The sequence below is a fragment of the Syngnathus leptorhynchus genome, chromosome 21 (genome assembly GCF_054491065.1).
Source record: "Syngnathus leptorhynchus isolate UIUO chromosome 21, UIUO_Slep, whole genome shotgun sequence".
Classification (NCBI taxonomy): Eukaryota; Metazoa; Chordata; class Actinopteri; order Syngnathiformes; family Syngnathidae; genus Syngnathus; species Syngnathus leptorhynchus.
In genome coordinates this window covers 363,720-391,369 of record NC_141215.1, presented here as the reverse complement: position 1 = coordinate 391,369, position 27,650 = coordinate 363,720, and the positions used below count along the sequence as shown (strand labels likewise).

General features: G+C 47.0%; 3 non-coding genes and 9 pseudogenes across 3 annotated transcripts; all 12 read left to right on the top strand.

Annotated features, from left to right (window-relative positions):
- Positions 1 to 170: 170 nt before the first annotated feature.
- LOC147039916 (5S ribosomal RNA) lies at positions 171 to 289 on the top strand. The gene has a single exon (XR_015063243.1). It is a non-coding gene; the product is annotated as a 5S ribosomal RNA (ribosomal RNA).
- A 665-nt stretch (positions 290 to 954) lies between these two features.
- LOC147039915 (5S ribosomal RNA) lies at positions 955 to 1,073 on the top strand (annotated as a pseudogene).
- Positions 1,074 to 2,750: 1,677 nt separating this feature from the next.
- On the top strand, positions 2,751 to 2,869 carry LOC147039914 (5S ribosomal RNA; annotated as a pseudogene).
- Positions 2,870 to 10,818: 7,949 nt separating this feature from the next.
- Positions 10,819 to 10,937, top strand: LOC147039913 (5S ribosomal RNA; annotated as a pseudogene).
- A 4,020-nt stretch (positions 10,938 to 14,957) lies between these two features.
- On the top strand, positions 14,958 to 15,066 carry LOC147039912 (5S ribosomal RNA; annotated as a pseudogene).
- A 968-nt stretch (positions 15,067 to 16,034) lies between these two features.
- Positions 16,035 to 16,153, top strand: LOC147039911 (5S ribosomal RNA; annotated as a pseudogene).
- Positions 16,154 to 18,129: 1,976 nt separating this feature from the next.
- On the top strand, positions 18,130 to 18,248 carry LOC147039910 (5S ribosomal RNA). The gene has a single exon (XR_015063252.1). It is a non-coding gene; the product is annotated as a 5S ribosomal RNA (ribosomal RNA).
- A 4,014-nt stretch (positions 18,249 to 22,262) lies between these two features.
- LOC147039909 (5S ribosomal RNA) lies at positions 22,263 to 22,371 on the top strand (annotated as a pseudogene).
- Positions 22,372 to 23,503: 1,132 nt separating this feature from the next.
- LOC147039908 (5S ribosomal RNA) lies at positions 23,504 to 23,620 on the top strand (annotated as a pseudogene).
- Positions 23,621 to 24,767: 1,147 nt separating this feature from the next.
- LOC147039907 (5S ribosomal RNA) lies at positions 24,768 to 24,886 on the top strand. Its single transcript, XR_015063246.1, has one exon. It is a non-coding gene; the product is annotated as a 5S ribosomal RNA (ribosomal RNA).
- A 637-nt stretch (positions 24,887 to 25,523) lies between these two features.
- Positions 25,524 to 25,642, top strand: LOC147039906 (5S ribosomal RNA; annotated as a pseudogene).
- Positions 25,643 to 27,318: 1,676 nt separating this feature from the next.
- On the top strand, positions 27,319 to 27,437 carry LOC147039905 (5S ribosomal RNA; annotated as a pseudogene).
- The last annotated feature ends 213 nt before the right edge of the window (positions 27,438 to 27,650 follow it).

Genomic DNA, 27,650 nt, shown 5'->3' with positions numbered 1-27,650 from the left:
CAGCCTGCAAAACATGGATGGGAGATGTTCAAGGAATACCAGGTGCTGAAAGCCTTTTTTTTCCCACATCAATTGTGAAAGAAAACTTTTACAACAGCCATCAAGTTGCTAGGCACGGGTTTTCAGGGGCGATTGTTTATATAAAATGCAAAACTCTGGGGATTCCTATGGCTTACGGCCATACTACCCTGAGAATGCCCGATCTCGTCCGATCTCGGAAGCTTAGCAGGGTCAGGCCTGCTTAGTACTTGGATGGGAGACCGCCCGGGAATACCAGGTGCTGTAAGCTTTTATTTATTTATGCGTTTATGCATTTATGTATTTATGTATTTATGTATTTATTTATTTATTTATTTATTTATTTTCAATTCAATCGTTCAAGCAGTTTTTTTACAACACCCATCACGTATGGCATTCGGAAACTTCAGCCCTAGTTTTAACTCCTACATTGAAATTATAACCCGAGTTGGAAACGTAAATTGTGTAGTGTCATCCATAGCATTGCAGTTCACGTTTCTTATTGCTAGAGGGGAGACTATGTACAGTGAATAAAGAGCCTGGCTCCCTGTGAACTCAAAGCAGCAGTCAAATGTCTTGAAAAGGGGAAAAACACTTCCAATGTAGTGTTTTTCCCCTTTTCAAGACATTTACTTTGATACGGCAAAATGCAGGTCGCAACGGCAGATCCGTCCTACCACACAAAAAGCTGTCAATGACGTTTCATGATAGCCATGTTTCCGTGAAACACCAAAAGTCTTGGAAGAAAGCCTTTTTCTGACCTGGTTGTTACATGGATGGGAGACGTTCAGGGAATACCAGTGCTGAAAGCCTTTTTTTTCCCACGTCAATTGTGAAAGGAAACTTTTACAACAGGCATCAAGTACCGTCGTTGCTTGGCACGGGTTTTCAGGGGCGATTGTGTCTATAAAATGTAAAACTCTGGAGACTCTGACGGTTTACGGCCATACTACCCTGAGAACGCCCAATCTCGTCCAATCTCGGAAGCTTAGCAGGGTCGGGCCTACTTAGTACTTGCATGGGAGACCGCCTGGGAATACCAGGTGCTGTGAGCTTTTATTTTATTTTATTTTTTTTCACTTCAATTGTTCAAGCAATCTTTTACAACACCTGTTAGAGATGTTCTGACTCTAACTTATTTTGCAAGAACCACACGGGAGACAGTATGCCCTTTAAGCACTTGCAGGTGGAGAGCTTGTCTGTTACTGTAGGTACAGCAATGTCCTAACAGACTCAGCCGTTAGTCTCTTACAAGAGCATATTTATTGAGAACAAGTAGGGTGGGGGTGACATTTGACATGTTTGGTGGTCACCTCAGCAAATGGTTAATCAGTGCAGAGGGTCCCAGTTGGTGGTCACCTCAGCAAATGGTTAACCAGTGCAGAGGGTCCCAGTTTATTGTTTTACGAGGTCTTGGAAATAAAACCTAGTGGAGCATTTTAGATGACTAAGTAAACAAGGATGTTTCCACACCATTTGGAAAGTTTCAACAACTGAATGGTTAAACTTTTCAGAGTCAAGGAAAGGTAAAAGGTTCAAACAAAGTTCATCATTCTAGTCTACATCTCAACATAATTATACGATCAAGATAGTTTATAAACCCTAACATATCCCTCCTGTTTATCATATGATTATGCCCACCCCGATCAATAAAACATAAGTAAGAAAATATAATGAAGAAAGAAAAACAACAACAAAATCTAAACACAGAAACAGCACATCATTGTGTCCATCACTTGCAAAGCATTTTCGATCATCATTTCAAAATCATTAGTGTTCTGTAAAACATGCTCGGCTAAACATCATTTACGCAATCTACGTAGATCAATTTTAATGTGTGAGTGAAAAACCTGCGGCAAGATGTCATAATGCAGGAAAAGTCTCACACGGTCCCTCTGCCTTAGGCGACCAGAATGTTACCAATAACAACAGTTAAGACAAAAATTTGAGGCGAGACTATGTACAGAAGTGGTTCCCAAAGTGGGCGGTATCGGTGGAAAGATCTGGGGGGGCGGTGAGGAAGAAGGGGGCGGTAGGGGGGCGGCAGTCTGAAGTCGAAGTCAGAAGTTCGAGTGGTAGATTTGAGGACATTTTATTGCTTGAAATACCAGACTGGGTGATCAATCCATTCCTAAATGTCGACGGTGAAGAAACTGGAGTGGCAGAGGAAGAACTGATTTCAATTCAAAATGACATTGAGCTAAGGCCAAAGTTCAAAAAGTCATATCAAGATTTTTGGTTCCAAAAAAAAATCTCTGACTGCTATCAAGTGCTGTGGAACAAGGTCAAGATGTACTTTATTGCCTTCCCAACATCATATTTAGTAGAACGGGGCTTCAGTGCAGTCGCCTTGCTTCTTTCCAAGCAAAGAAACCGACTGAAAATTACTGACCGCGGGGATCTACGACTTCTTCTTAGTGAGTTCCAGCCTGATGTTGAGAAGCTTGTGTCCCTGCACCAAGCACATCCATCCCATTAATATTAAGTGTGAGACAAAAATGTTACTGGTGGAGTGTTTAGGGGGGGGGGGGCTAGGAACTCACTGGGGAGCCAAGGGGGCGCCAGCCTGCAAAACATGGATGGGAGATGTTCAGGGAATACCAGGTGCTGAAAGCCTTTTTTTTCCCACATCAATTGTGAAAGGAAACTTTTACAACAGCCATCAAGTTGCTTGGCACGGGTTTTCAGGGACGATTGTGTCTATAAAATGCAAAACTCTGGAGATTCTGATGGCTTACGGCCATACTACCCTGAGAACGTCCGATCTCATTCGATCTCGGAAACTTAGCAGGGTCGGGCCTGGTTAGTACTTGGATGGGAGACCGCCTGGGAATACCAGGCGCTGTAAGCTTTTATTTTATTTTATTTTTTTTTCAATTCAATCATTCAAGCAATTTTTTTACAACACCCATCACGTATGGCATTCGGAAACTTCAGCCCTAGTTTTAACTCCGACATTGAAACTTGTTAGGATACGGATTTTTAGCTATTGATCTGACTCCAAATTGCGATCAACACTTAACACAAGTTTCTATGTCCCAATCCTGCGGCAAGATGTCATAATGCAGGAAAAGTCTCACACGGTCCCTCTGCCTTAGGCGACCAGAATGTTACCAATAACAACAGTCAAGACAAAAATTGCTCGTGATTGTTCAGCCGTCGGGGGCTTGGCATGCCCACTGTTGGAGGGTGAGCACAATTCTCACCCCCTTTGCAGCACTGCTTCATCGGGGGAGAACTTGGAAATGTCTGCCGCGCGGTTGTCGTCTTCAGTCTTCAGTGGCCAGGGGAGACTACCTGGCCACCAAGGGGGAAGAGGATTATTCTGCCTCTATTTGAACTGGGGGCGGGGACGCTGTCGATGGTGGATCTGCTTCCTTGCTGGAACCCTCGTGTTGCAGTCATCAAGTCCAGAACCATCCTGTTTTGCAAGACCATTTGTTCAATAGCCTGAATCACTCTGTTTTGTCCATCACTGACCCCAGACAGGATCATGAGGGTCAAAGGTCACAACAGCCCTGCGTCGACGTCCAGAAGAGTTGCGTGCTTTCGTCAGCTGATGATGTTGTATCCTGTAGGTGTGGTCTGTCACCCACACTGGTGCACACACTCCTGTCCAGTTGGCGGGCAGCATCAAACAACCCTTTTGACCACAAAGCCGCCAGCCATTCTGTATGAAGTAGGTTCTGTTTGATGGTGCAGCCATATCGGTGGGATAACCCCCACCACTCGAAATGGCTCTCTTATCCTGACACTCATCGGTGATGTCCAAAGCTCCCATCCAGTTTCCTCCTGGAGAGCAGTCGTCGTTGATGCATTTGTGGGTCTCGTTTCCTTGGATGTAACATGTGTAGTTCACTCCAGCTGGTCTCTCTGTGTAGGCCACTTGCGGTAATGTTCGTCCTTTAACAGTCACATTGAGATTTGTCCAGAAAAGCTGATCACAGATACCGTCTGTAAGTCCAGGGCGGAAAGGGTCGGCATCACTGACTGTGACAGCACGGTGTTGATATCCAATCCCTTCCATGGATGCCATACATTTTGCTTCAGTGACATTCCTTGCTCTGGCCTCCAAGTGAACTTGCGTGGAGGAAGGGGGGAGTTTGGAACACACACATAGCATCCCTCCTGTGTGTGAGCTCTCACAGTGAACATCACATACCGGTACCAAGCGTTGGTTTCGTATGGGTTTCTGGGGTCCCATGACCAGTCCTCAAAATTCTCATCATGTGACCATCTTCTTCCACGAATGACACTGTCCATTGGTCCATTCAGATGAGCCCACAAACCATAGCACACTCCAACCACAGCGCAGCGTAGAATCCACCTAGCATATGGAATTCCGTTGCTACTAGGATGGCAGAGACACCGGGACATCTCCTCGCCTAGCGGAGTGGGGATCGCTGGATTCTTCACCAACATTGAGACGCCCCACCCTAACCAATGAAGCCCCTTTGAAGTCGGACTTCCCCACCACCCCGAATGAGGGGTCCAGCACTCTCTGCAACTTGCAGTGGCTGAGGTGAATCCAGCTGGGCCGTTCAGGAATCTTTACTGCAGTGGGGGTGGTCAGCAAGACTTGGAATGGTCCCTCCCACCGTGGGCTGGCCCAGTTCTTTCTTTTGATGACCTTGATGTAGACCCAGTCTCGTGGCTTGATGAGGTTGTCAACCTGTGGGGAAGGAAGATCAGGCGGCAGTAAATTTGCATTTGACACATCTTCCATTTTGAGCGTCCTGATCATGTAATCTGCCAAGGACTGTTCTTCATCTGCTTTTTGCAAATCTGCAGTGAACACAGGTAGTCTATATGGTCTCTCATGGATGATTTCAAAAGGTGATAGCCCTTCTGAAGTGCTTTTGATAGTAGCGTTTGCTCGTTTAGATGGAACTATTTCAACCCATTTGGAAAATGCATCAATCATCACTAGGCAGTATTTGTGAGGTCCACTTTGTGTGAGTTCGATAAAATCCATGTGCATGATTTGGAATGGGTAAGACGGTTTTGGAAGTGAGCCTCTCTTAGGTCTCATGTTTCCTTGTGGATTATGTTTCACACAGACAGGACATGCTTTACAAAAAAATTTTAAGTAAGCATCTAAACCAAAGGTAGTGAATTGTTGATGTATGATGGACCTCATCCCTCCTGTCGACACATGGCAAGGCCCATGTGTCGCAATTGCTGCTGCCTTAAAAAGTGTTCAGAAGCGTGTGTGGGTCAGGCACAATAGGTGCTCCTGTCTGTACTGCTTCATTTACTGCTCGGAAATTTTGTATCATTCGCCAATCAATCTTGTTGGCCTTTTGGACTGGAAAAACAGGAGTCTTGCAAGGAGAATCCAAGCACTTCCTAATGATTCCTCCTGACAAAAGACCATTTATGACAGGAGATTGCCTCCTTGCCCCCCTTTATCCCATTTATTGCCTCCTGGTTTAAAGGAGATTCTCTGATCCCGGTTGGATTTGGATGTTGTTGGAATATATTTCTAATTTAACCTGAACTCGAGTTACTAATCTGACTCCAATTTGTGACCTTACCCAACTGCCACTCATCCAACAATATGCGCGCTCGTTCTGCAATAGAAAGGTATCAGGAATCCGGCATTTTCACACACGAGTGGATTTATTCCTAACACACAAATCTAATACATCACCTGGGTCTCGGGTCCCTCTCAATACACCTCTGTACGCCTCTGTTGCCACCAGCAGACGTGCTCTACATCCGAGTTGCCCAGCCATTAGTTATACTACACAATATGCAAATGGAACATCAACAAAGGCATTCTGTCATTATTCTATTGGCTATGTGTAAACTGCAGTTAACTTTAGCTTGCTCTCATTGGTCTTTCTTCTCCTGCAGAATCACTTGCTCGCTCCTCCTGGTTGTAGTTTTCCTTCCAGGGTCACCAGTTGTTATCTACCAGCTGGCCCTGTGGGTATCTTGTCCTCCTTGCTGCTCCTGGGTTATCTTTTGTTCTGGAACTCAGATGTCCTTGCACCACATATCTTGTTTTGTTCCCACCATCACACACTCAGCACTTTACAGTTTCATACTCTCATGCACAGGATGTCTAATGAACTACTTTAAGATCAAACTCTTATGTTCCTTCAATGTTAAGTCCTGTAGCAAATGGTTCCTTTGATCAGTCAAACAAATGTTGATGAGCCAGGGAAGCGCATAAGCGTGTGCCCTTCTAAACACCCACACCACTTTCTCATAGCTGCATTAGTAATTAGCAATCCAAAAACAACTTTTTCTTTGGGTTTTTTCTTTTCTTAGCATTTAACTTGCACAAGATCACTCTTTCGTCAAAGTTGCTCTACTAATTTCCCATAGTAGTCTCCAACAACTTCAACCATTCAACCAATATGTTCCTTTCATTCAGGAAATCATTCGTCCCTGCTCATTTGCATCTCACACACAGTCACCAAAGAGGAGTCTTTTCATCACATTGGTCTCAAGTTATCCAAGTCCTCCACACAACATTCATATACCATTCTAGACACAATCCCTATCCTAATTATTCCTAATGTTCCCCCATAGAACAATTTACCAATCCAAAAAGAAACTCAACACAAAAAAAACAGCTGGCGAATGAATCAGAATTATTATTTTTTTAATATAAATTAACCAACTCAATCTCTCGGATTTAACTAAAATATAGAAGTTTATAGACTCTTACAACACAACTAATCAATTATTTTTCTCAAATTTAGTTTTGGAGTGTGTGAAATCCACAATTTTGCTTCATCCAATTCCAGAAAACATGTTTTCTCTTGTTGTCTAATGAACTACTTTAAGCTCAAACTCTTATATTCCTTTACTCTGTCTTTCGAATTTGTCATCAGGGTGAGACACTAATGAGCACTAGTGTAAACCAGTTTCTGCCTACAAACAGATTTCTTTCTTTTCCTCTCTTTTTTCTTTTTTTTCTTTTTTTGTTTCATACTTCAAAATGGTTTCTATTTTGCGGTGCAAATTGGATAGACCACAGTCTAACAAATTTCTTTGTACACAGGTTTAGCCAATTTTATCAATTTAACAAATATGCACACACATGCACAGCTCTCGGTGTGAGGGGAGGGGACCTGGCATCAATGATTCGTCACAAGCTGGCCATTTCTTGCAGTCGATCATGAAGCTGGTCCCACCCACGCACGCGAGGACAGCACATTCTAATTTTTCTATTTATCTTTTAGAAACAAGTTTCATCTCTTTGCCACTTGATTTGCAAATTTTAACTTCAGTGTGCACACATAATTTGACCCCTTGTCATTTGTCTTTGGGCATACAATCAGCATTGTCATACGTCTTGTATGTACAGGAGTTCTAATAACCTAAAAAATACCAAAAGTAGGAGCATGAGAGGTCAAAGGAGAGGAAGCCCGTCATGCTGAAAATTTGGCTTTTCCTCTGCCCCTTCCCTCACCCTTTGATTGGTCTTGTTTTGCATATTGACACACTCTCGCAAAGTGTCCTCGTCTCCCACAGTACCAATAGTTGTCAGAATCTGGTGGGGGTTTTGAACCATATGGCGGCCTGCGACCTTGTTGGCCTTGACCTCTTCCTCTGCCCCATTGGGAACTTTGGAAGAAAACTGTTGCATCTTCATCTACATGATTATCATCATCATCTAGATGAAATACATCAGAACTTTTGCCTTTCTTGATCACTTTGTCAGCGTCTCTAGCCCACTGCATGCACTGCATTTTGTAACAAAAGCAGTGTGCGCTTCCACCAAGTGTTTCCGCACCCAGTTGTCTAATTCAGGGGGGGAACCAGTGAGGAGAGCATTTTTTAGCTGTTGCTGATAAGCACTCTCAGCTGCATCATTGAATGGGATGCCATTATGCACCCTAAATTCTTTTTCAAATCTTAATGGAATGGTAACCTCATCACTTTTTATCTTTCCATTTTTGGTCTTTTGAATTTGTTCTCTTCGCTCTTGTGAAGTTTTCAACCACACTCTAGCACATTGCAATTCTCTCTCTTTTCTTTCCTTTCTCAATCCCTTTGGCTTCCTAGCCACACTCTCCTCCAAAACATCTACCACTACGTCCCACATTTCAACTTTCAACTTCCCTTCTACTCCATACTTTTTCGTCCACTGTGGCATGTATCGCATACAATTAAGAAATCTACTTGCCATGTACTTCTCATCTCCTTCAACAGCTAGAGATTTACCGTTTTTATTTCCCATCTTAACTTGGTATTTTTAGATTTTTCCAATTTTTTTTCAATTTTTGGTTTTCTTTTTTGAGGATCCGCAATGCAGGTTTAAATTGACCCTTCAACAAAATTGCCTCTTAGTCAAGTTATCCTACCAGTCACACACTCAACCACACAACTTAGCGCTTTTTTACTTTTAGGCCTATCTCGGATGGGTATAAAACCCTTCCAAAAAGCTAGGAAAAAACGGACAAAAAAGAATCTACGCCCTTCTCCAATCAAGAAAAAGAAGCTCGGTCTTTTTTAACCCGTTCCTTCCACTGGGTCTTGGACCCAAGGTGTTCTTTGGCTCGGAAAAACCAACAAAGAAAAATCTACGCTCTTCTTTGAATCACAAAAAAAGAAGCTCTGTGTTCCTTAGGACGTTCCTTCCACTGGGACTCCAACCCAAGCCAGATCCCGCAGCTTGTAAGAACAGACAAAGAAGAATCTACGCACCTCTTCGATGAACGAAAAGGAAGCTCCGTTTTTCTTAGTCTGTTCCTTCCACTGGGACTTAAACCCTAGCTATATTTTGTGACGCGCTCACAACAACACAATTTTAGGGCTTTAACCTACTTGTCCCCTAGTTCGTTGCACTGCCCGATCCCGTCAATCCACAGTTGTCAGACGAAGGCAGACCTAAGATGCTGGCCCAGCGAATACTTTTCTTGCCAGGTCTTTTCTTTACCAGGTCCTCCTAATGGACGCTGGCTTGTCGACAATGCAGCACTTCGTCGTCCGTCGATCAGCAGTGGGTATGTTGGAATCCGGGTCACGGCACCAAAATGTTAGAGATGTTCTGACTCTAGCTTATTTTGCAAGAACCACACGGGAGACAGTATGCCCTTTAAGCACTTGCAAGTGGAGGGCTTGTCCGTTACTGTAGATACAGCAATGTCCGAACAGACTCTGCCGTTAGTCTCTTACAAGAGCATATTTATTGAGAACAAGTAGGGTGGGGGTGACATTTGACATGTTTAGTGGTCACCTCAGCAAATGGTTAATCAGTGCAGAGGGTCCCCGTTGGTGGTCACCTCAGCAAATGGTTAACCAGTGCAGAGGGTCCCAGTTTATTGTTTTACGAGATCGTGGAAATAAAACCTAGTGGAGCATTTTAGATGACTAACTAAACAAGGATGTTTCCACACCATTTGGAAAGTTTCAACAACTGAATGGTTAAACTTTTCAGAGTCAAGGAAAGGTAAAAGGTTCAAACAAATTTCATCATTCTAGTCTACATCTCAACATAATCATATGATCAAGATAGTTTATAAACCCTAACAACACCCATCACGTATGGTATTCAGAAACTTCAGCCCTAGTTTTAACTCCGACATTAAAACTATAACCAGAGTTTGAAACGTAAATTGTGTGGTGTCATCCATACCGTTGTAGTTCACGTTTCTTACCGTTAGAGGGGAGACTATGTACAGTAAATAAAGAGCCTGGCTCCCTGTAAACTCAAAGCAGCAGTCTTTATTTGTAAAATAACTCAACATTGCAGACACATTGCGCTTCCATGTAGTGTTTTTACCCTTTTCATGACATTTACTTTGATACAGCAAAATGCAGGTCGCAACGGCAAATTCGTGCTATCACACAAAAAGCTGCCAATAACGTTTCATGATAGCCATGTTCCCGTGAAACACCAAAAGTCTTGGAAGAAAGCCTTTTTCGGACCTGGTTGTTACATGGATGGGAGATGTTCAGGGAATACCAGTGCTGAAAGCCTTTTTTTTCCCACGTCAATTGTGAAAGGAAACTTTTACAACAGCCATTAAGTTGCTTGGCACGGGTTTTCAGGGGCATTTGTTTCTATAAAATGCAAAACTTTGGAAACTTTGTCGGATTACGGCCATACTACCCTGAAAACGCCTGATCTCGGAAATTTAGCACGGTCGGGCCTGGTTAGTACTCGGATGACAGACCGCCTGGGAATACCAGGTGCTGTAAGCTAATATTTATTTATTTATTTATTTATTTATTTATTTATTTATTTATTTATTTTTTCAATTCAATCGTTCAAGCAATCTTTTGCAACACCCATCACGTATGGCATTCGGAAACTTCAGCCCTAGTTTTAACTCCGACATTGAAACTATAACCCGAGTTTGAAACGTAAATTGTGTGGTGTCATCCATAGCGTTGCAGTTCACGTTTCTTACCGCTAGAGGGTAGACTATGTACAGTAAATAAACAGCCTGGCTTCCGGTGAACTTAAAGCAGCAGTGAAATGTCTTGAAACGGGAAAAACACTTCCAATATAGTGTTTTTCCCTTTTTCAAGACATTTACTTTGATACGGCAAAATGCAGGTCGCAACGGCAAATTCGTGCTACCACACAAAAAGCTGTCAATAACTTTTCATGATAGCCATGTTTCCATGAAACACCAAAAGTCATGGAAGAAAGCCTTTTTCGGACCTGGTTGTGACATGGATGGGAGACGTTCAGGGAATACCAGGTGCTGAAAGCCTTTTTTTTCCACGTCAATTGTGAAAGGAAACTTTTACAACAGCCATCAAGTTGCTTGGCACGAGTTTTCAGGGGCGATTGTGTCTATAAAATGCAAATTTCTGGATATTCTGACAGCTTACGGTCATACTACCCTGAGAATGCCCGATCTCGTCAGATCTCGGAAGCTTAGCAGGGTCGGGCCTGGTTAGTACTTGGATGGACGTCTGCCTGGGAATACCAGGTGCTGTAAGCTTTTATTTATTTATTTATTTATTTATTTTCACCCTCCTTGAGGTGTCACCTTATCGTGGTGGAGGGATTTGCGTGCCCCTATGATCCTAGGAGCCATGTTGTCTGGGGCTTCATGCCCCTGGTAGGGTAACCATGGCAGAAGGGTCCTAGGTGAGGGGCCAGACAAAGCACGGCTCAGAAGACCCCTTATGATGAAAAAAAAATATGGATGTCGTTTTCCCTCGCCCGGACGCGGGTCACCGGGGCACCTCTCTGGAGCCAGGCCTGGAGGTGGGGCTCGAAGGCGAGCGCCTGGTGGCCGGGCCTTCGCTCATGGGGTCCGGTCGGGCATAGCCCGAAAAGAAAACATGGGTTCCCCTTCCAATGGGCTCACCACCTATAGGACGGGCCAAAGGGGTCGGGTGCATAGTGAGCTGGGCGGCGGCCAAAGGCGGGGACCTTGGCGGTCCGATCCCCGGCTGCAGAGGCTGGCTCTAGGGACATGGAATGTCACCTCTCTGGCTGGAAAGGAGCCCAAGCTGGTGTGTGAGGCAGAAAGGTTCCGACTAGACATAGTCGGACTTGCCTCCACACATAGTTTGGGCTCTGGTACAAGCCCTCTCGAGAGGAGCTGGACTCTCTTCCACTCTGGAGTTGCCCACGGTGAGATGCGTCGAGCAGCTGTCGGCATACTTATTGCCCCCCGGCTGGGCGCCTGCACGTTGGGGTTCACCCCGGTGAGCGAGAGGGTAGCCTCCCTCCGCCTTCGGGTGGGGGGACGGGTCCTGTTGTTTGTGTCTATGCACCGAACGGCAGCTCAAAAAACCCACCCTTCTTAGAGTCCCTGGAGGAAGTGCTGGAGAGCGCTCCTTCTGGGGACTCCATCGTTCTACTGGGTGACTTCAATGCTCACGTGGGCAATGACAGTGAGACCTGGAAGGGCATGATTGGGAGGAACGGCCCCCCCGATCTGAACCAGAGCGGTGTTCTATTATTGGACTTTTGTGCTCGACACGGATTTTCTATAATGAACACCATGTTCAGGCATAAGGGTGTCCATGTGTGCACTTGGCACGAGGACACCCTAGGCCGCAGTTCGTTGATCGACCTTGTAGTCGTGTCATCGGATTTGCGGCCGCATGTTTTGGACACTCGGGTGAAGAGAGGGGCGGAGCTGTCAACTCATCACCACCTGGTGGTGGGTTGGCTCCGATGGCGGGGGAAGATGCCGGTCCGACCTGGCAGACCCAAACGCTCTGTGAGGGTCTGCTGGGAACGTCTGGCAGAATCCCCTGTCAGGAAGAGCTTCAACTCCCACCTCCGGCAGAGCTTTTCCCACGGGGAGGCGGGGGACATTGAGTCCGAGTGGACCTTGTTCCGCGCCTCCATTGTTGAGGCAGCCGACCGGAGCTGTGGCCGTTAAGGTTGTTGGTGCCTGTTGTGGCGGCAATCCCCGAACCCGCTGGTGGACACCGGCGGTAAGGGATGCCGTCAAGCTGAAGAAGGAGTCCTATAGGGCTTTTTGGCCTGCGGGACTCTGGAGACAGCTGACAGGTACCGGATGGCCAAGCGGAACGCGGCTTCGGCGGTTGCTGAGGCAAAAACCCGGGCGTGTGAGGAGTTTGGCGAGACCATGGAGAATGACTTCCGGACGGCTTCGAGGAAATTCTGGTCCACCATCCGGCGTCTCAGGAGGGGGAAGCAGTGCACGGTCAACACTGTTTACAGTGGAGATGGTGTGCTGCTGACCTCGACTCGGGATGTCGTGAGTCGGTGACGAAGACCTCCTCAATTCGACCGACACGCCTTCCATTGTGGAAGCAGGGCCTGAGGACTCTGAGGCGGACTCTCCAATCTCGGAGGTCGAAGTCACTGAGGTAGTTAAAAAACTCCTTGGTGGCAAGGCCCCGGGGGTGGATGAGATCCGCCCGGAGTTCTTAAAGGCTCTGGATGTTGTGGGGCTGTCATGGCTGACACGCCTCTACAGCATTGCGTGGACATCGGGGACGGTGCCTCTGGATTGGCAGACTGGGGTGGTGGTTCCCCTCTTTAAGAAGGGGGACCGGAGGGTGTGTTCCAATTACAGGGGAATCACACTCCTCAGCCTCCCTGGTAAGGTCTATTCAGGGGTGCTGGAGAGGAGGATCCGTCGGGAGGTCGAATCTCGGATTCAGGAGGAGCAGTGTGGCTTTCGTCCTGGCCGTGGAACAGTGGACCAGCTCTACACCCTCGGCAGGATCCTCGAGGGTGCATGGGAGTTCGCCCAACCAGTCCACATGTGTTTTGTGGACTTGGAGAAGGCGTTCGACCGTGTCCCTCGGGAGGTTCTCTGGAGGGTGCTTCGGGAGTACGGGGTGCCGAGCCAACTGATAAGGGCGGTTCGGTCCCTGTATCACCGATGCCAGAGTTTGGTCCACATTTCCGACAGCAAGTCGGATTCGTTCCCAGTGAGGGTTGGACTCCGCCAAGGCTGCGCTTTGTCACCGATTCTGTTCATAATTTTTATGGACAGAATTTCTAGGCGCAGCCGAGGCGTTGAGGGCGTCCGGTTTGGGGACCTCAGCATTGCGTCACTGCTTTTTGCAGATGACGTGGTGCTGTTGGCTTCTTCAGTCCGTGATCTCCAGCTCTCACTGGAGCGGTTCGCAGCCGAGTGTGAAGCGGTCGGGATGAGGGTCAGCACCTCCAAATCCGAGTCCATGGTCGGTCGGGATGAGGGTCAGCACCTCCAAATCCAAGTCCATGGTCCTCGGTCGGAAAAGGGTGGAATGCCCTCTCCGGATCGGGGATGAGAGCCTGCCCCAAGTGGAGGAGTTCAAGTATCTTGGGGTCTTGTTCACGAGTGAGGGCAGGATGGAGCGCGAGATCGACAGGCGGATCGGTGCAGCGTCGGCAGTAATGCGGACTCTGTACCGGTCCGTCGTGGTGAAGAGAGAGCTGAGCCAAATGGCAAAGCTCTCGATTTACCGGTCGAGCTACGCTCCTACCCTCACCTATGGTCACGAGCTATGGGTCGTGACCGAAAGAACAAGATCCAGGATACAAGCGGCTGAAATGAGTTTCCTCCGCAGGGTGTCCGGGCTCTCCCTTAGAGATAGGGTGAGAAGCTCAGTCATCCGGGAGAGACTCGGAGTAGAGCCGCTGCTCCTCCACGTTGAGAGGAGCCAGTTGAGGTGGCTCGGGCATCTCATTAGGATGCCTCCTGAACGCCTCCCTGGGGAGGTGTTCCGGGCATGTCCCACCGGTAGGAGACCCCGGGGACGACCCAGGACGCGCTGGAGAGACTACGTCCCTCGGCTGGCCTGGGAACGCCTTGGAATCCCCCGGGATGAGCTGGAGGAAGTGGCTGGGGAGAGGGAGGTCTAGGAGTCCCTCCTAAAGCTGCTGCCCCCGCGACCCGACCCCGGATAAGCGGAAGAAGATGAAGGTGAAGATTTATTTATTTTCAATTCAATCGTTCAAGCAATTTTTTTACAACACCCATCACGTATGGCATTCGGAAACTTCAGCCCTAGTTTTAACTCCGACATTGAAACTATAACCCGAGTTTGAAACGTAAATTGTGTAGTGTCATACATACCGTTGTAGTTCACGTTTCTTACCGCTAGAGGGGAGACTATGTACAGTAAATAAAGAGCCTGGCTCCCTGTGAACTCAAAGCAGCAGTCTTTATTTGTAAAATAACCCAACATTACATACATATTGCGCTTCCATGTAGTGTTTTTATCCTTTTCATGACATTTACTTTGATACAGCGAAATGCAGGTCGCAACGGCAAATTCGTGCTACCACACAAAAAGCTGTCAATAACGTTTCACGATAGCCATGTTTCCGTGAAACACCAAAAGTCTTGGAAGAAAGCCTTTTTCGGATCTGGTTGTGACATGGATAGGAGACGTTCAGGGAATACCAGGTGCTAAAAGCCTTTTTTTTTCCCACGTCAATTGTGAAAGGAAACTTTTACAACAGCCATCAAGTTGCTTGGCACGGGTTTTCAGGGGCAATTGTGTCTATAAAATGCAAAACTCTGGGAACTCTGATGGCTTACGGCCATACTACCCTGAGAACACGCAATCTCGGAAGCTTAGCAAGGTCAGGCCAGGTTAGTACTTGGATGGGAGACTGCCTGGGAATACCAGGTGCTGTAAGCTTTTATTTTATTGTATTTTTTTCAATTCAATCGTTCAAGCAATCTTTTACAACACCCATCACGTATGGCATTGGGAAACTTCAGCCCTAGTTTTAACTCCGACATTGAAACTATAACCCGAGTTTTAAACGTAAATTGTGTGGTGTCATCCATAGCGTTGCAGTTCACGTTTCTTACCGCTAGAGGGGAGACTATGTACAGCAGTGGTTCCCAAAGTGGGCGGTACCGGTGGGAAGATCTGGGGGGGCGGTGAGGAAGAAGGGGGCGGTAGGGGGGCGGCAGTCTGAAGTCGAAGTCAGAAGTTCGAGTGGTAGATTTGAGGACATTTTATTGCTTGAAATACCAGACTGGGTGATCAATCCATTCCTAAATGTCGTCGGTGAAGAAACTGGAGTGGCAGAGGAAGAACTGATTTCAATTCAAAATGACATTGAGCTAAGGCCAAAGTTCAAAAAGTCATATCAAGATTTTTGGTTCCAAAAAAAAATCTCTGACTGCTATCAAGTGCTGTGGAACAAGGTCAAGATGTACTTTATTGCCTTCCCAACATCATATTTAGTAGAACGGGGCTTCAGTGCAGTCGCCTTGCTTCTTTCCAAGCAAAGAAACCGACTGAAAATTACTGACCGCGGGGATCTACGACTTCTTCTTAGTGAGTTCCAGCCTGATGTTGAGAAGCTTGTGTCCCTGCACCAAGCACATCCATCCCATTAATATTAAGTGTGAGACAAAAATGTTACTGGTGGAGTGTTTAGGGGGCGGGCGGGGCTAGGAACTCACTGGGGAGCCAAGGGGGCGCCAGCCTGCAAAGCATGGATGGGAGATGTTCAGGGAATACCAGGTGCTGAAAGCCTTTTTTTTCCCACATCAATTGTGAAAGGAAACTTTTACAACAGCCATCAAGTTGCTTGGCACGGGTTTTCAGGGACGATTGTGTCTATAAAATGCAAAACTCTGGAGATTCTGATGGCTTACGGCCATACTACCCTGAGAACGTCCGATCTCATTCGATCTCGGAAACTTAGCAGGGTCGGGCCTGGTTAGTACTTGAATGGGAGACCGCCTGGGAATACCAGGCGCTGTAACCTTTTATTTTATTTTATTTTTTTTTAATTCAATCATTCAAGCAATTTTTTTACAACACCCATCACGTATGGCATTCGGAAACTTCAGCCCTAGTTTTAACTCCGACATTGAAACTTGTTAGGATACGGATTTTTAGCTATTGATCTGACTCCAAATTGCGATCAACACTTAACACAAGTTTCTATGTCCCAATCCACACACTGGCGCACCTAACAATTTTGCGAGTTCGTTCTGTCAAAGAGAAGACCAGTAGATCAATCAGGCCAAATTTACCAATTGTTGATTCCTAACAAAGCACACTAATACAGGCCTGGGTCCCGGGTCACTCACACTAAAACTCGTGCGGTTTTGTGACCACCAAAAGACGACACATTCTTCCGGGTTGCCCAGTTTTAAAGAACCACAATATGAATATTAAAGCATGCAAAATATTGTGTGATGATTGGTCGATGGTCATCTCCTCCCCGTCGAGGTGTCATCACTGTGGTCAGGAGTTGGGTTTTTTCCTCTCGAAGCCCGACCACCTGGACGTGGTGTTGTTCTTTGTTCTCGTTCCTCACCGACCTTGAGGTGTTATCGTCCGGAACTCCCTCTCTGGGCCTGTTTTGCAAAACAGCGCGCTATCGGTCCTTCCGATTCAGCTGTATAATTACCCAGTCGTTGGACATTGTAATGAAGGTAATTAATACGGTCTACATTTTTATTGGGGGTGATCCATAGGAAGATACTTTTGAATCCCGAGGCCACTTGATTAACGAGTTTATACTCATCTGGTACACCTCGGGGCACTCCTATAGCGTCAATATATGTTTGATCGTCGTCGCTCAACCACGGGGGCAAAACGTCTCTTTTGGCTCGCTTCAGGAGCTCCGCCAATGGGGACTCCAGGTCCCAATTGAGATTCTGTATTTCAATGGGGACAACCACCACAGGAATTATCAAAGACACAAGGGCACAGATACCTGATGCATTCTTTGGCAAGCGATCATATAATTTGTCATCACCACACCACAACCAGATGTCTGCACGAGAGAGAGGAGAGGTTACAGTCAGTGACAAATTGAATTTGCACCATGTGGAATCTATTGTCCCAATACTTATGCCGGTTCCCTTTAACTTTAAACATGTCATATTTTGTTGAGTCACATATGTTAGGGTTGAATAGATTAGGTTGATCATATTATGTTGGAATGTAATCAGTAATAATTAACCTAAGCTTGTCCTGTCTTAACAAAGGAGTAGAACAAAGTGCTAAGATCTTTTGCACTGATTGACCAATTGTAGAAGACGCAATCAAAGTTGTTCTCGTCCGATTTCGGAAGCTTAGCACGGTCGGGCCTGGTTAGTACTCGGATGACAGACCGCCTGGGAATACCAGGTGCTGTAAGCTAATATTTATTTATTTATGTATTTATTTTTTCAATTCAATCGTTCAAGCAATCTTTTGCAACACCCATCACGTATGGCATTTGGAAACTTCAGCCCTAGTTTTAACTCCGACATTGAAACTATAACCCGAGTTTGAAACGTAAATTGTGTGGTGTCATCCATAGCGTTGCAGTTCACGTTTCTTACCGCTAGAGGGTAGACTATGTACAGTAAATAAACAGCCTGGCTTCCGGTGAACTTAAAGCAGCAGTCAAACTTCCAATATAGTGTTTTTCCCTTTTTCAAGACATTTACTTTGATACGGCAAAATGCAGGTCGCAACGGCAAATTCGTGCTACCACACAAAAAGCTGTCAATAACTTTTCATGATAGCCATGTTTCCATGAAACACCAAAAGTCATGGAAGAAAGCCTTTTTCGGACCTGGTTGTGACATGGATGGGAGACGTTCAGGGAATACCAGGTGCTGAAAGCCTTTTTTTTCCACGTCAATTGTGAAAGGAAACTTTTACAACAGCCATCAAGTTGCTTGGCACGAGTTTTCAGGGGCGATTGTGTCTATAAAATGCAAAACTCTGGATATTCTGACAGCTTACGGCCATACTACCCTGAGAATGCCCGATCTCGTCAGATCTCGGAAGCTTAGCAGGGTCGGGCCTGGTTAGTACTTAGATGGGAGTCCGCCTGGGAATACCAGGTGCTGTAAGCTTTTATTTATTTATTTATTTTCACCCTCCTTGAGTCGTCACCTTATCGTGGTGGAGGGATTTGCGTGCCCCTATGATCCTAGGAGCCATGTTGTCTGGGGCTTCATGCCCCTGGTAGGGTAACCATGGCAGAAGGGTCCTAGGTGAGTGGCCAGACAAAGCACGGCTCAGAAGACCCCATATGATGAAAAAAATATATGGATGTCGTTTTCCCTCGCCCGGACGCGGGTCACCGGGGCACCTCTCTGGAGCCAGGCCTGGAGGTGGGGCTCGAAGGCGAGCGCCTGGTGGCCGGGCCTTCGCTCATGGGGTCCGGTCGGGCATAGCCCGAAAAGAAAACATGGGTTCCCCTTCCAATGGGCTCACCACCTATAGGACGGGCCAAAGGGGTCGGGTGCATAGTGAGCTGGGCGGCGGCCAAAGGCGGGGACCTTGGCGGTCCGATCCCCGGCTGCAGAGGCTGGCTCTAGGGGCATGGAATGTCACCTCTCTGGCTGGAAAGGAGCCCAAGCTGGTGTGTGAGGCAGAAAGGTTCCGACTAGACATAGTCGGACTTGCCTCCACACATAGTTTGGGCTCTGGTACAAGCCCTCTCGAGAGGGGCTGGACTCTCTTCTACTCTGGAGTTGCCCACGGTGAGATGCGTCGAGCAGCTGTCGGCATACTTATTGCCCCCCGGCTGGGCGCCTGCACATTGGGGTTCACCCCGGTGAGCGAGAGGGTAGCCTCCCTCCGCCTTCGGGTGGGGGGACGGGTCCTGTTGTTTGTGTCTATGCACCGAACGGCAGCTCAAAGTACCCACCCTTCTTAGAGTCCCTGGAGGAAGTGCTGGAGAGCGCTCCTTCTGGGGACTCCATCGTTCTACTGGGTGACTTCAATGCTCACGTGGGCAATGACAGTGAGACCTGGAAGGGCATGATTGGGAGGAACGGCCCCCCCGATCTGAACCAGAGCGGTGTTCTATTATTGGACTTTTGTGCTCGACACGGATTTTCTATAATGAACACCATGTTCAGGCATAAGGGTGTCCATGTGTGCACTTGGCACCAGGACACCCTAGGCCGCAGTTCGTTGATCGACCTTGTAGTCGTGTCATCGGATTTGCGGCCGCATGTTTTGGACACTCGGGTGAAGAGAGGGGCGGAGCTGTCAACTGATCACCACCTGGTGGTGGGTTGGCTCCGATGGCGAGGGAAGATGCCGGTCCGACCTGGCAGACCCAAACGCTCTGTGAGGGTCTGCTGGGAACGTCTGGCAGAATCCCCTGTCAGGAAGAACTTCAACTCCCACCTCCGGCAGAGCTTTTCCCACGGGGAGGCGGGGGACATTGAGTCCGAGTGGACCTTGTTCCGCGCCTCCATTGTTGAGGCAGCCGACCGGAGCTGTGGCCGTTAAGGTTGTTGGTGCCTGTTGTGGCGGCAATCCCCGAACCCGCTGGTGGACACCGGCGGTAAGGGATGCCGTCAAGCTGAAGAAGGAGTCCTATAGGGCCTTTTGGCCTGCGGGACTCTGGAGACAGCTGACAGGTACCGGATGGCCAAGCGGAACGCGGCTTCGGCGGTTGCTGAGGCAAAAACTCGGGCGTGTGAGGAGTTTGGCGAGACCATGGAGAATGACTTCCGGACGGCTTCGAGGAAATTCTGGTCCACCATCCGGCGTCTCAGGAGGGGGAAGCAGTGCACGGTCAACACTGTTTACAGTGGAGATGGTCTGCTGCTGACCTCGACTCGGGATGTCGTGAGTCGGTGACGAAGACCTCCTCAATTCGACCGACACGCCTTCCATTGTGGAAGCAGGGCCTGAGGACTCTGAGGCGGACTCTCCAATCTCGGAGGTCGAAGTCACTGAGGTAGTTAAAAAACTCCTTGGTGGCAAGGCCCCGGGGGTGGATGAGATCCGCCCGGAGTTCTTAAAGGCTCTGGATGTTGTGGGGCTGTCATGGCTGACACGCCTCTACAGCATTGCGTGGACATCGGGGACGGTGCCTCTGGATTGGCAGACTGGGGTGGTGGTTCCCCTCTTTAAGAAGGGGGACCGGAGGGTGTGTTCCAATTACAGGGGAATCACACTCCTCAGCCTCCCTGGTAAGGTCTATTCAGGGGTGCTGGAGAGGAGGATCCGTCGGGAGGTCGAATCTCGGATTCAGGAGGAGCAGTGTGGCTTTCGTCCTGGCCGTGGAACAGTGGACCAGCTCTACACCCTCGGCAGGATCCTCGAGGGTGCATGGGAGTTCGCCCAACCAGTCCACATGTGTTTTGTGGACTTGGAGAAGGCGTTCGACCGTGTCCCTCGGGAGGTTCTCTGGAGGGTGCTTCGGGAGTACGGGGTGCCGAGCCAACTGATAAGGGCGGTTCGGTCCCTGTATCACCGATGCCAGAGTTTGGTCCACATTTCCGACAGTAAGTCGGATTCGTTCCCAGTGAGGGTTGGACTCCGCCAAGGCTGCGCTTTGTCACCGATTCTGTTCATAATTTTTATGGACAGAATTTCTAGGCGCAGCCGAGGCGTTGAGGGCGTCCGGTTTGGGGACCTCAGCATTGCGTCACTGCTTTTTGCAGATGACGTGGTGCTGTTGGCTTCTTCAGTCCGTGATCTCCAGCTCTCACTGGAGCGGTTCGCAGCCGAGTGTGAAGCGGTCGGGATGAGGGTCAGCACCTCCAAATCCGAGTCCATGGTCGGTCGGGATGAGGGTCAGCACCTCCAAATCCAAGTCCATGGTCCTCGGTCGGAAAAGGGTGGAATGCCCTCTCCGGATCGGGGATGAGAGCCTGCCCCAAGTGGAGGAGTTCAAGTATCTTGGGGTCTTGTTCACGAGTGAGGGCAGGATGGAGCGCGAGATCGACAGGCGGATCGGTGCAGCGTCGGCAGTAATGCGGACTCTGTACCGGTCCGTCGTGGTGAAGAGAGAGCTGAGCCAAATGGCAAAGCTCTCGATTTACCGAGCTACGCTCCTACCCTCACCTATGGTCACGAGCTATGGGTCGTGACCGAAAGAACAAGATCCAGGATACAAGCGGCTGAAATGAGTTTCCTCCGCAGGGTGTCCGGGCTCTCCCTTAGAGATAGGGTGAGAAGCTCAGTCATCCGGGAGAGACTCGGAGTAGAGCCGCTGCTCCTCCACGTTGAGAGGAGCCAGTTGAGGTGGCTCGGGCATCTCATTAGGATGCCTCCTGAACGCCTCCCTGGGGAGGTGTTCCGGGCATGTCCCACCGGTAGGAGACCCCGGGGACGACCCAGGACGCGCTGGAGAGACTACGTCCCTCGGCTGGCCTGGGAACGCCTTGGAATCCCCCGGGATGAGCTGGAGGAAGTGGCTGGGGAGAGGGAGGTCTAGGAGTCCCTCCTAAAGCTGCTGCCCCCGCGACCCGACCCCGGATAAGCGGAAGAAGATGAAGGTGAAGGTGAAGATTTATTTATTTTCAATTCAATCGTTCAAGCAATTTTTTTACAACACCCATCACGTATGGCATTCGGAAACTTCAGCCCTAGTTTTAACTCCGACATTGAAACTATAACCCGAGTTTGAAACGTAAATTGTGTAGTGTCATACATACCGTTGTAGTTCACGTTTCTTACCGCTAGAGGGGAGACTATGTACAGTAAATAAAGAGCCTGGCTCCCTGTGAACTCAAAGCAGCAGTCTTTATTTGTAAAATAACCCAACATTACATACATATTGCGCTTCCATGTAGTGTTTTTATCCTTTTCATGACATTTACTTTGATACAGCGAAATGCAGGTCGCAACGGCAAATTCGTGCTACCACACAAAAAGCTGTCAATAACGTTTCACGATAGCCATGTTTCCGTGAAACACCAAAAGTCTTGGAAGAAAGCCTTTTTCGGATCTGGTTGTGACATGGATAGGAGACGTTCAGGGAATACCAGGTGCTAAAAGCCTTTTTTTTCCCCACGTCAATTGTGAAAGGAAACTTTTACAACAGCCATCAAGTTGCTTGGCACGGGTTTTCAGGGGCAATTGTGTCTATAAAATGCAAAACTCTGGGAACTCTGATGGCTTACGGCCATACTACCCTGAGAACACGCAATCTCGGAAGCTTAGCAAGGTCTGGCCAGGTTAGTACTTGGATGGGAGACCGCCTGGGAATACCAGGTGCTGTAAGCTTTTATTTTATTGTATTTTTTTCAATTCAATCGTTCAAGCAATCTTTTACAACACCCATCACGTATGGCATTGGGAAACTTCAGCCCTAGTTTTAACTCCGACATTGAAACTATAACCCGAGTTTTAAACGTAAATTGTGTGGTGTCATCCATAGCGTTGCAGTTCACGTTTCTTACCGCTAGAGGGGAGACTATGTACAGCAGTGGTTCCCAAAGTGGGCGGTACCGGTGGGAAGATCTGGGGGGGCGGTGAGGAAGAAGGGGGCGGTAGGGGGGCGGCAGTCTGAAGTCGAAGTCAGAAGTTCGAGTGGTAGATTTGAGGACATTTTATTGCTTGAAATACCAGACTGGGTGATCAATCCATTCCTAAATGTCGTCGGTGAAGAAACTGGAGTGGCAGAGGAAGAACTGATTTCAATTCAAAATGACATTGAGCTAAGGCCAAAGTTCAAAAAGTCATATCAAGATTTTTGGTTCCAAAAAAAAATCTCTGACTGCTATCAAGTGCTGTGGAACAAGGTCAAGATGTACTTTATTGCCTTCCCAACATCATATTTAGTAGAACGGGGCTTCAGTGCAGTCGCCTTGCTTCTTTCCAAGCAAAGAAACCGACTGAAAATTACTGACCGCGGGGATCTACGACTTCTTCTTAGTGAGTTCCAGCCTGATGTTGAGAAGCTTGTGTCCCTGCACCAAGCACATCCATCCCATTAATATTAAGTGTGAGACAAAAATGTTACTGGTGGAGTGTTTAGGTCTTTACCATTCTATGTTGCTGAAACAGTTAAAACAGTTAAAAAATGAATTGGTTTGCTAAATTGGGTTTTATTTGTGAAATACACATCAGTGTTTAACCTCTTTTCAAATTGCAGCATACCAAATATCAAGAAAGAGGTGTTTGTTTCCATATGTGTCTGTGGGGGGACGGGGGGCTAGGAACTCACTGGGGAGCCAAGGGGCCGCCAGCCTGCAAAACATGGATGGGAGATGTTCAAGGAATACCAGGTGCTGAAAGCCTTTTTTTTCCCACATCAATTGTGAAAGAAAACTTTTACAACAGCCATCAAGTTGCTAGGCACAGGTTTTCAGGGGCGATTGTTTATATAAAATGCAAAACTTTGGTGACTTCGACGGCTTACGGCCATACTACCCTGAGAACGCCCGATTGTCCGATCTCGGAAGCTTAGCAAGGTCGGGCCTGGTTAGTACTTGGATGGAAGACCGCCCGGGAATACCAGGTGCTGTAAGCTTTTATTTTATTTTTTTCAATTCAATCGTTCAAGCAATCTTTTACAACACCCATCACGTATGGCATTCGGAAACTTCAGCCCTAGTTTTAACTCCGACATTGAAACTGTAACCCGAGTTTGAAATGTAAATTGTGTGGTGTCATCCATACCGTTGTAGTTCACGTTTCTTACCGCTAGAGGGGAGACTATGTACAGTAAATAAAGAGCCTGGCTCCCTTTGAACTCAAAGCAGCAGTCTTTATTTGTAAAATAACCCAACATTACATACACATTGCGCTTCCATGTAGTGTTTTTACCCTTTTCATGACATTTACTTTGATACGGCAAAATGCAGGTCGCAACGGCAAATCCGTGCTACCACACAAAAAGCTGTCAATAACGTTTCATGATAGCCATGTTTCCGTGAAACACCAAAAGTCTTGGAAGAAAGCCTTTTTCTTACCTGGTTGTTACATGGATGGGAGACGTTCAGGGAATACCAGTGCTGAAAGCCTTTTTTTTCCCACGTCAATTGTGAAAGGAAACTTTTACAACAGGCATCAAGTACCATCGTTGCTTGGCACGGGTTTTCAGGGCCGATTGTGTCTATAAAATGTAAAACTCAGGAGCCTCTGATGGCTTGCGGCCATACTACCCTGAGAAAGCCTGATCTCGTCCGATTTCGGAAGCTTAGCAAGGTCGAGCCCGGTTAGTACTTGCATGTACTACCACTAGAGGCGAGACTATGTACAGTAAATAAAGAGCCTGGCTCCCTGTGAACTCAAAGCAGCAGTCTTTATTTGTAAAATAACCCAACATTACATACACATTGCCCTTCCATGTAGTGTTTTTACCCTTTTCATGACATTTACTTTGATACAGCAAAATGCAGGTCGCAACGGCAAATTCGTGCTACCACACAAAAAGCTGTCAATAACGTTTCATGATAGCCATGTTTCCGTGAAACACCAAAAGTCTTGGAAGAAAGCCTTTTTGGGACCTGGTTGTGACATGGATGGGAGACGTTCAGGGAATACCAGGTGCTGAAAGCCTTTTTTTTCCCACGTCAATTGTGAAAGGAAACTTTTACAACAGCCATCAAGTTGCTTGGCACCGGTTTTCATGGGCGATTGTGTCTATAAAATGCAAAACTCTGGGGATTCCTATGGCTTACGGCCATACTACCCTGAGAATGCCCGATCTCGTCCGATCTCGGAAGCTTAGCAGGGTCAGGCCTGCTTAGTACTTGGATGGGAGACCGCCTGGGAATACCAGGTGCTGTAAGCTTTTATTTGTTTATGCATTTATGCATTTATGTATTTATTTATTTATTTTCAATTCAATCGTTCAAGCAGTTTTTTTACAACACCCATCACGTATGGCATTCGGAAACTTCAGCCCTAGTTTTAACTCCTACATTGAAATTATAACCCGAGTTGGAAACGTAAATTGTGTAGTGTCATCCATAGCATTGCAGTTCACGTTTCTTATTGCTAGAGGGGAGACTATGTACAGTGAATAAAGAGCCTGGCTCCCTGTGAACTCAAAGCAGCAGTCAAATGTCTTGAAAAGGGGAAAAACACTTCCAATGTAGTGTTTTTCCCCTTTTCAAGACATTTACTTTGATACGGCAAAATGCAGGTCGCAACGGCAGATCCGTCCTACCACACAAAAAGCTGTCAATGACGTTTCATGATAGCCATGTTTCCGTGAAACACCAAAAGTCTTGGAAGAAAGCCTTTTTCTGACCTGGTTGTTACATGGATGGGAGACGTTCAGGGAATACCAGTGCTGAAAGCCTTTTTTTTCCCACGTCAATTGTGAAAGGAAACTTTTACAACAGGCATCAAGTACCGTCGTTGCTTGGCACGGGTTTTCAGGGGCGATTGTGTCTATAAAATGTAAAACTCTGGAGACTCTGACGGCTTACGGCCATACTACCCTGAGAACGCCCAATCTCGTCCAATCTCGGAAGCTTAGCAGGGTCGGGCCTACTTAGTACTTGCATGGGAGACCGCCTGGGAATACCAGGTGCTGTGAGCTTTTATTTTATTTTATTTTTTTTCACTTCAATTGTTCAAGCAATCTTTTACAACACCTGTTAGAGATGTTCTGACTCTAACTTATTTTGCAAGAACCACACTGGAGACAGTATGCCCTTTAAGCACTTGCAGGTGGAGAGCTTGTCTGTTACTGTAGGTACAGCAATGTCCTAACAGACTCAGCCGTTAGTCTCTTACAAGAGCATATTTATTGAGAACAAGTAGGGTGGGGGTGACATTTGACATGTTTGGTGGTCACCTCAGCAAATGGTTAATCAGTGCAGAGGGTCCCAGTTGGTGGTCACCTCAGCAAATGGTTAACCAGTGCAGAGGGTCCCAGTTTATTGTTTTACGAGGTCTTGGAAATAAAACCTAGTGGAGCATTTTAGATGACTAAGTAAACAAGGATGTTTCCACACCATTTGGAAAGTTTCAACAACTGAATGGTTAAACTTTTCAGAGTCAAGGAAAGGTAAAAGGTTCAAACAAAGTTCATCATTCTAGTCTACATCTCAACATAATTATACGATCAAGATAGTTTATAAACCCTAACATATCCCTCCTGTTTATCATATGATTATGCCCACCCCGATCAATAAAACATAAGTAAGAAAATATAATGAAGAAAGAAAAACAACAACAAAATCTAAACACAGAAACAGCACATCATTGTGTCCATCACTTGCAAAGCATTTTCGATCATCATTTCAAAATCATTAGTGTTCTGTAAAACATGCTCGGCTAAACATCATTTACGCAATCTACGTAGATCAATTTTAATGTGTGAGTGAAAAACCTGCGGCAAGATGTCATAATGCAGGAAAAGTCTCACACGGTCCCTCTGCCTTAGGCGACCAGAATGTTACCAATAACAACAGTTAAGACAAAAATTTGAGGCGAGACTATGTACAGAAGTGGTTCCCAAAGTGGGCGGTACCGGTGGAAAGATCTGGGGGGGCGGTGAGGAAGAAGGGGGCGGTAGGGGGGCGGCAGTCTGAAGTCGAAGTCAGAAGTTCGAGTGGTAGATTTGAGGACATTTTATTGCTTGAAATACCAGACTGGGTGATCAATCCATTCCTAAATGTCGACGGTGAAGAAACTGGAGTGGCAGAGGAAGAACTGATTTCAATTCAAAATGACATTGAGCTAAGGCCAAAGTTCAAAAAGTCATATCAAGATTTTTGGTTCCAAAAAAAAATCTCTGACTGCTATCAAGTGCTGTGGAACAAGGTCAAGATGTACTTTATTGCCTTCCCAACATCATATTTAGTAGAACGGGGCTTCAGTGCAGTCGCCTTGCTTCTTTCCAAGCAAAGAAACCGACTGAAAATTACTGACCGCGGGGATCTACGACTTCTTCTTAGTGAGTTCCAGCCTGATGTTGAGAAGCTTGTGTCCCTGCACCAAGCACATCCATCCCATTAATATTAAGTGTGAGACAAAAATGTTACTGGTGGAGTGTTTAGGGGGGGGGGCTAGGAACTCACTGGGGAGCCAAGGGGGCGCCAGCCTGCAAAACATGGATGGGAGATGTTCAGGGAATACCAGGTGCTGAAAGCCTTTTTTTTCCCCACATCAATTGTGAAAGGAAACTTTTACAACAGCCATCAAGTTGCTTGGCACGGGTTTTCAGGGACGATTGTGTCTATAAAATGCAAAACTCTGGAGATTCTGATGGCTTACGGCCATACTACCCTGAGAACGTCCGATCTCATTCGATCTTGGAAACTTAGCAGGGTCGGGCCTGGTTAGTACTTGGATGGGAGACCGCCTGGGAATACCAGGCGCTGTAAGCTTTTATTTTATTTTATTTTTTTTCAATTCAATCATTCAAGCAATTTTTTTACAACACCCATCACGTATGGCATTCGGAAACTTCAGCCCTAGTTTTAACTCCGACATTGAAACTTGTTAGGATACGGATTTTTAGCTATTGATCTGACTCCAAATTGCGATCAACACTTAACACAAGTTTCTATGTCCCAATCCACACACTGGCGCACCTAACA